Here is a 9,078-nt window from a genome sequence, read left to right as displayed (position 1 = left end):
TTCAGGCCAAATCTGGAACCACTTACCTCATTCTCACAAAGAGGTTTGGAGGTTTTGGAGCTGGGTTATACAGGGTCACTGACAAAACTGGCCCGATGGGTCACGGTCAGGAAGGGAGACAGATATTTTAGTGCATATTGCTCAATGATGATGATAAACAATCTTACCAGCTAGTATCAAATCCTGAAGTGCCAAATATCTGGATTCCCAACACTTGTGCTTGTGGCTATTTGTAGTTTTCCCAGCTGGTCGTTATCTCATCTGTCTCACATAGTTTCACAGGGTTAAATGTCACTCTTACGCAGAAATTCATCAGTCACGTTAACGACACGGTGTGTGGTTATCCGGTGGGTTTTTTTTTGACTGGATATCACCTTTCAGACCCCTCCTGAAATGTCATGCCACATTTTTTTACTTTCACTTTCACTGCGATTGGATAGAACACAACATTTCCACATTTAATGTGAGCAGAGAAGCAAAGTCACAATCCAACAAATATGACAAATATCCGAGATAACTTACCAGGCTGCATGACAGATGAGCCTGGTGTAGTTCAGGTAAGAGGCCTTTTACTGCCTCCAACAACCAGATACGCCGATAGGAAGATAACCCCCCTATGCAGCAGTTTGCCATTCATTGCTCATGACATCCAAGCTGCCATCACAAAGCGTGCAGTCCCACATCAATCTGGATTGTTTTCAAAGCCGTGTTCCATGAAGAAATGAGAAAAGGGGGAGAGAGGATGGAGATAAAAAGACAGGATCATAGATGTACAACGTGCTGCGCCTGGCTCTGACACTTTTGTCAACCGGGCTGTGTTTGCACGCACCAGAAGGTGACAGGGGCAGGATTTACTGACCCAGAGGCCCCTTTTGTGCTCTCCACGCCGCACTGATCCTCAGCTTCCTCTCTGGCTGCATGTGTAGGCCTATAGGCTTACCTTTTATACCCCTCTCCCTCTCTCTCTCTCTCTCTGTGTCTGCTGTAAATAGGCTTAATGTTACAGATGTCTGTGTGCGAGCACAAAGAGCCGAGGCAAAGCACAGAGACCGGCTCTATTCTGCGTCGAGGGCGAGGAGAACAGGTGGAAAGAGAGCAATCGGGACAGAGAAGATGATCGGATTTCCTATTAAAAAGTTCAGCAGCTATGTGTGTGTTGTAAGTGTGTTGCCGTATATGTATGTGTGTGATGTGACACACAGCAGGTGAATTGAGTGAGAATTGAGAGCCCAATAGATAAAAACTGAGCTGATAAAACAGTTTATAAGAGATCACATGGAGTTTATTCATTGACTTGCGCTCTGTTTGCACACTGTTGTAGGCCCATGAAATATTTGCATCTGTTGTCAGGGTCCTAACAGCTACACCACTGCTGTTTTCAGTGTTTTGGCGATCAATGAATTGAAGCTTGTTCTACTGCCGCGCTCAATGTAAGTCCCTCTGGATGAGAGCTAAAAGACTAAAATGCGATTTAAGTTGTAAATCAAGCTGTCAGGTGCTGTCAGAACGGCAGCCAGCAGGGTGAAGGGGGGCGTCCGCGGGTCCCTCGCTGTGTGGGCTGACTGACTGGCTGGTTTGGACAATAAGCCATACTGTTTGACCCGCTCTGTCTGTCCCACTGCCAGGTTCACGGACATTCAAACGGCTCTCTTCACCCCCCTGACTCCACAGCAGAGGCTGAAAAATCTGTCCAAGCGCTCTACACCACAAATCAGGATCTGCTACTTTTGGAAACTTTTTGATGTTCATCCATGTCAGTGTACAAAAGCGGTACCTTTTCAACAAGCATGGCATGAAAACAGTCTCATGAGTGAAGCTTTCTTCATTCTGTTTTCATTAAACTGTAACTCTAGCCTCATAATAGGTCAAGGACTTGCTTCTGGTTGGTTCCTGTCATGACTATGGTTGCTTTTTTTTAATCAAAAACATCTTATAATACCAGCATTGGGAATATTTTAGCGTAGATAGTCTAGCTCCACTGTTTTAATGAGCTCCAGATCAGTTAGTCAGTACTTTAACTGATATATTGTTGATCTAAATCTGTGGCTCTAGCAATTCTCCACATTCCCCAGGTGAGCAGCCCCAATAATATTTAAGGAAATCAAAGTAAGAGAGCAAGTTTTGAACTCTCATGTTGTTGGGAGAGCCATGTTTTAGTATACGTCCGGGTTACAGGGTAAAATGTGAAATTACATCTGAGAGTCATTGGTGAGGAAATGAAATTTTTCAACAGTGAGAACAGGACAAACCTACTTTATAACCTTTATCCATCCATATAAGGATTTGCAGAACATTCAGCCCCGCCTAGCTTCACTTTCATACACTTACTGTGCATTTCAACCTTTTTTTCTGATTTGTGAGAATTAGATATAGACGGTCCAGTCAAGTATTCCTTGTAAACCTCTAGGGTGTCATGCATAAAGAAGAGGTGAACCCAAAGGACATTTTATTACATAATTGCTGTATTCCTATGGGCACTTGCAGTGTCTCTGTGGCAGTCACTAATGAGTTCACACTGACCTTATCATTCTTTATGGTATTTTTAACACATAGATTCTAATGGGAAAACAGACCATGCGGACTTGATTGTGCTTCCAAAATATATCCATAAAGTCATGGATGTGTACAGTGTGCTGTCTGCCTGTAAGTGAGAGGGAGAGGGAGGTGTGTGTGCCTGTGTGTGTGGAGGAGGGAGAGAGGAGGAGGAGGAGGAGTAGGAGGAGGAGGAGGGGGGCTTCACTTTCAAGCCAATGGGCGCAGAGCAGCGTTAATGTCATTTCTCGACGCTTTAACTCGGTGCCAGAGTTGTGCAGCACTCAGCCCCGGTGTGCGTCCCCATCTCTGTCTCTATCCACGACCATGCACTGAGAGGCTACATCCAGCGAGCTGATTCAGGACTCGAAACGGCACCGATTTGTGTTTGTTGGATGCAGTCAGCCAGATGCCTCCAGAGTCGTGATTTTTATTCTGACAAACGGAATATTCGACCCTGAACCCCGGACCAAGTTGTTGCTTCTGAGAGGTGAGTGTCAAGTTTTTGGACTCGGAGCACTTACAGCATTATTTTTTTTCTTATTTTCTAGTGCTTCATAGTTGTGTTCGGAGTTGTTTGTAAGGGTTTCCAAAAAAATTGTCATCGTGAAAAAGTGGTTTGTTTGCTTTCATCTGTTAGAAATCATCACGCACCAACAAGACTAAGAGATGGAAATGTTTTGTCTCTCCATTACTTTATGGCCACACACAACTAAAGCCAGGAGAAAAGAGTAAGTTGAGGAAAAGGGAGAAAAGGAGTGAGAAAAAGTGAATCTGCGGCTGAATGGGGGGTGGGGGGGGTGGGGGGTTGCTTGGAAAGTGCGTGTGCGTAAAGACGCGCTTAATGGAGGGTTGCTTTTCGGTTTCCAGATGTGTGAACTCAGCTGTTGCTTGTCACTCAGGTGGTCTCTCTCGTTTTCTCTGTCGGTCTGTCTGCGAGCTCACTCAGAGTCTCTTCATGCAGCTCTTTGACTTCTCAGAATCGCATCAGTGGTGACAGACCGCAGTCCAAATCCACAGAAGCATTGCAAAGTGAAGCCACATCACTTCAGCCACACAGAACAAGGAGGGTGTTTTTTTTTTTTAAATATTCTGTCAGACTTCAGACTTAAATCTACTTTTAAAACAAACTTTAGTGTTTTAATTTTAACCTTGTTCAAATTGTTTAAAGAATCTCAGCTGTTCTGAGATTGTGACCTTTGTGTCAAACTGCATACAAATGTGTTCAAAGAGCACAGAGAAGAATGTTTTAACATTGGATGTGTCCTATGGTGTGTTGAGATGGACATTTCAGTGCAGTGGGATCTGTACTGAAGCCAGTGGTGGCACCTAGTGGTGGGAGAGATCTGTGAAGAGGCTGCAGTGGGAGCGTTTTGCATTTGGGTGTCACAGGGAGTAAAGTGTGTCTTAAAACTCAAAGCAAGCTTGTTCACTAAAATGATTTCAAACTGATCTGTAGCTTACATTTTAAGTCCTTACATTAGGGGTATTTTGATACATGACAGTCCTCTCAGTCCTGTAGAGTATCCATGCCGTGCAACTGAATGACAAGCTGCTGTGCAGCTTAGCTGATCCAGGATCAGGTGACTGAGGTGTATTCCCCCTCTGTGGGAGGCCAGTCAGCCAGACTATGCCACACTTTGCTGGGGGTATACACTCTGCAATGCTAAGCCTTTGTTAATGAGTACGTGTGTGTGTGTGTGTGTGTGTGTGTGTGTGTGTCCTTGTCTGTGTGTGGTACAGGGCGCCAGTGCTTATGGATCTTTCTCAGAGTAAGAGAGAGAGAGAGAGAGTAAGAGAGAGAGAGAAATAGGTGTTTGGAGTTAAGCTGCTGTTAATTGGTCAGCCATTTGAAGCACATGGGAGAGTCAAGTCAGGCAGTAGCTGAAACCATTGGTATGCTTGGCTCTACTGCTGCTGCTATGGTCGTGTTTACCATGTTCACAATAAGAGTCTACGTGAACGCCCCCCCCTATTGTGATAATTTCAGAAGTTGAACTTTTCTGAAGGCTCCAAGTTCATTGAAATGGTGGAGGCCATAGAAGGTAATTATTTGGTGGATGGTAAGTTAATATATTGTAATTTTATTTCTGTGGCCTTGCATTTCCTGCATTAACGTTACATTACCCGCTTGCTTGCCAGCTAAATTGTTAGCCTCAGAAGCTTCTAGACGCAGGCAGCGAGGAGCCATTGCCTAGCAATGGTATTCTCACGGCCTAACCACTTGAACACCAAGCATAATGTATACACGACTTGCCATCAAGTTCACAAGCTCCATTTGAAAGCAGCAACAACACTGATTCTATGCTTTCAATGGATGCTGAATAAGGTCTTTTGTCTTAGATGGAAACAGCCAGCCTGACTTTGTACAACAGTTACAACACTCGCTAATTAACAAATTAAATCTTGGCCAAGTCTCAAGTCTTGTTGTCACCAAGACACAAGTCCTGCTTTCAGAAAGTCATTGCACCCTGGCCAAGAAAACGTCTGACACATACACCATAACATCTCAAATTGTCATTTTTGGTTTGTTTTTTGTACGATTAAAAGAGATATCACATGTTAGCAAGTGAGCTTTAGAGGTGCTTTATGCGTAGGCTATAAGCTAGCTGTTTCCCAGTTCCCAGTTTTTATGCTAATCTGAGCCAACTCATTGTTTCATTACAAATATCAAGAACATGAATCGTCTCATCTCGTTGCAAGACAACAAATAAGAATATTTCCCAAAGGTCAACGCAATTACAGGCGATTGTGTCCATGTAAGTTTGATAAAAGGTTTTTGCTGGTTTAACAAATCACAAAGAGAGCCAAGGGAAAAGGTTGATTTTGTTTAAACATGTCAAAGTCAGGAGACAAGGAAAATGTTCCAGCTGAGGAGGATGTGAATCAGAAGGGAGGATGTGAAGCAAATCTTGAGGAGATGACCTTTAAGATTTCAACAAAAGACAGAGGATGACTGGACTTGTAATGTCATACAATTATGTGTCTCACTTTGGCAGGAATGCATTCTTGACTTCGCATTGCTTCTCGGAGGCCCCTGCTGAGGTTTTGTTTATGGGCGATTTTTAAGTTGACAGACTCGTTTTTCAGAACAGTGTCTCTCGATTAGATGGAAGAGTCTTCATCCTACAGTTTGTCATATGCAACCCAGCCATTCATTCTCCAGTGAGCGCCAGAGAGGAAATCCAGCCTGGAGATTGTTTTGATATTGTTGGACACTCTCCTGGAAAACCTTTTTGCTCAGCGACCAAGGGTGTTCTGGATTTAGAGCTATTGGCTCCTCGGCTAAAACACCTCATCTGATCACAGCAGTAAAAAACCATTTGTAGAGCTCAAGATGTGCCATGTTTCACCTTTTTAGTTTGACGCTGAAGAGGTTAAATCCAAAAGATTATCGGCATTTAAAAAAGCATGAAGTGCGACTGCAACTGTTTAAGGCATAGTAGGTGACTTAAATCCTTGGTAAGTTAACCTCATTAATGAGTACACATTGCTTTTGAGCATTTTCTCACTTTTAAAGGGCATTATATTCAAATAGTGGTACATGTGGGATGGTTTGCTGCTGGCTGACTCTGGTTCAAGCAGGTCCTGCAACATTCACAGTCCCAGTGTGAGCTGGGGCACAGATTGGCATTAGATAAAATAAATTGAAAAATACATAAACATGAATGTTAAGTGTGTGTGTGTGTGTGTGTGTGTGTGTGTGTGAGAAAAAGAGAGATCTCCATCTATTAGTAAGTCAACACTGTTCTGTCTGTGCACCTCTGTCAGCCTAATACCTCAGACCAACATGTGTACACACAGGCAGGTCTGTGCTGTCATATTGGAATTAATCGACTGTGGGGTTGTGTAAATCATTCCAAACCTCAGAACACTCACACACACTCTCTGTCTCTCTTTCACACACACACACACACACACACACACACACACACACACACACACACACACCCTTGCCAAGAAGCTATTCCCTGTAGTTGTGTGTGAAGGACCAAACATTGATGGGCCAATCACCTTACAGGAGAAACAGAACAATGAAAAACATTGAGGGACGTTTGTTAAAAGATTGGAGATAAATCAAATCTGAAAGTAATATTCAGAATTTTATGTGGGAACCGTCCACTTATATCAGTAATCAGCATCATTATCACTGGTGCAGTGGGAGATCACATACAAAGAGTGTTGGGACCAACTTTGACCATGCATAATGTCGGACATTCCCTGGTTACAGTTTCTCAAATGTTATTCAGCTGCAATTGCTCAGCTTCTGAACAATTATAATGCAGTTTCTTTCATTAAACAGTCAAGCAAGAGTTCAGTCTAATGAAAATACTGATTATTTGCAGCCCATTGTGTGAATAGCTGTTGCCTTTTCACTCCATGTGATGAAAATGTCTGTTCAGGCTCAGTCTTTGTCAGACTTTTTTTCACCATTCATAGTGCAATATTTCCTTCAGACACTAATATTGTGTATGCGTATTGGCTTAGAGTAGCCATAAACCTTGGTTATACTGAGGAGGTGAAGGGTGCAGTGTATAAATGTGCGGGTGGGGGCTGGGACTTGATGTACGAACACTAATCGTGATCCTTGTGCTCATTGAGTGGTTACAGACCAAACCCTGCAGGCCGCATTGGCTCCACAAGCCTGGTATTATGGTCAGCTTGTGGGGAGGAAAAGTAATCCAGGGCTTAGAAGAATATCAGACACAGAGTAATGGACTCTGAGAGGAAGTTACACTCAACTCTGTGTTAAAACTTGCAGCGAAGCTGAAATAAAGTTGCCCGCAGCACTTGCTAAGAGATGCACAACTGAGGTGTTGTTGAGTTCCTGACTCGTGCCTTCGAGTGAGAGTCGATTTGGCACCACCTTAATTACCTATACACACAGCTCTATTTGATGATGATTAAAGCGACTCACATACACAGATACACACACCTGCCCAGACACTGCCAGTCGCCAGTCGCAATGGTTGTGGAGACATTAAAGGTGATGATTATTAGATGATAATAATTAAAAGGCTTTAAAGCTCAAGTGAAGGTAAACAGTATAAATAGGAAGACAGTCTCATATAGGAAGACAAGATCGCTGTGCAACAACCACGTAATTATTCCCAGTTAAATGACCACCCTGAGGCAGAACACAAATGATAGCTTTCAGTTTGGTTTTTGATTGGGAAAAACATTAAAGGTCGCCAAAACAGATTCAGGTTTGCTGGGTGCTCGACATCACTCATACAATCTTGATGGTGTGATGTGAAAACCTCCTAATTCCAATTTTAGTGATCATGTTTCACAGTTTGATGTTTGGTGGTTTCATGTTTTCAGTTCACATGGAGGACCCCCCCCCCCTCCCTTTCTAAAGCCATAGGCAGATGTCAAAAACATATTGCAGCAGGACTAAAAACAAGCCAGCTGTTGTTGGTGAAAAGCTGACATTTTAGAGATAAATGGTTTACTTGTAAAAGTGATGTTAAAACTGTTATACTTGCAACTGTTTGCATCATGCAAAGATTATATTTTGACAAATGTGTTAAAATTTAAATGACACCTACTCTTTTTGGCATGAAAATAAAGTGTATTGTGGATAACGGATGCAGAAAACCAGTACTGAGCTATCTTTGGTTTAGAATTGATCCACAATGGATATACAGAGAGACTTTTTTTATGTGACTCTGGGATCAATGTTTGGGTGTGTGCTTCAGGAAAACTTGGTTTAGCTCCTGCCTTCCCTCCTTAAATTGGTCTCATGTGGTATCATGTGTTGGACAGTGTGTTCCTGAGGCTAAGACAAGATCCTCAGCTGAATATCTCAACTCAGACCTAATCAGGGACAGTCTGCTCTTTTCTTCCTCCTCATCTCCCTGCATATCTGTCTGTCTTTCTTTTTCCGACTCACCCGCATATGCTCACCTCCCTCTCTTTTACCACCTCACTTCTCTTCCATTATGCACGAAGCTCCAGATGACAGGGGACTTTCTGAAGAGTCAAACTTTTGCATTTTTCCATGAACTCATCAGTCTGCTTCAATAAACAGAGGCAGATGAGGAAGAGAACAGTTTTGAAGTTTTGCGAGAAATGAGTTGCACAGTTTCATCCCCATGATGAAACATTTGGTTGACATTTACGTAAACCTCCAGCTGTTGGGTGGTCGCCTGTCTCTGTAGAAGTCTCTGGGGACATACCCTATCTGTCACTGTATCTCCATGCTGCCTCACACGATCCCAGAGGAATACCAGCCTCCTAGTTCACCTAGAGGGGAAATGGCTCCATCCAATCTGATGCCACTCGGAGTCAGGAAGTGGCTTGTTGTGATAAATACTGTGTAAGTGAGGGTGGGGAAAATTACAGTATTTTCACCAAATTCGCCAAAAGTAGCACATTTGCTTTGGCTTCAGCACTCACTGGAATACTGCTCTCAGTAGTTAACGCTACTATAAATAATATTTTTATATCAGTTGATCAAATGTGTGAACATTAGTCCTTACGTTGGGTGAAAGTTCTCTGTGGGTTCAACTCTATGGAGTGTTTCGGTGTTTTTCAGCTAAA

At 43.0% G+C, this 9,078-nt stretch overlaps 1 protein-coding gene across 1 annotated transcript in view; it reads left to right on the top strand.

Annotated features, from left to right (window-relative positions):
• Positions 1 to 2,821: 2,821 nt before the first annotated feature.
• LOC139222129 (prickle-like protein 1) overlaps positions 2,822 to 9,078 on the top strand; it is a 29,252-nt gene continuing 22,995 nt past the window's right edge. The window contains exon 1 of the mRNA XM_070854107.1: positions 2,822 to 3,022. The gene's annotated coding sequence lies outside the window, so the exon portion shown is untranslated. The remainder of the gene's footprint in view (positions 3,023 to 9,078) is intronic.

This window comes from Pempheris klunzingeri, chromosome 22 (assembly GCF_042242105.1).
Source record: "Pempheris klunzingeri isolate RE-2024b chromosome 22, fPemKlu1.hap1, whole genome shotgun sequence".
NCBI classification, from domain to species: Eukaryota; Metazoa; Chordata; class Actinopteri; order Acropomatiformes; family Pempheridae; genus Pempheris; species Pempheris klunzingeri.
The sequence above is the reverse complement of the archived record's forward strand: the minus strand, read 5'-3'. Positions and strand labels throughout refer to the sequence as shown.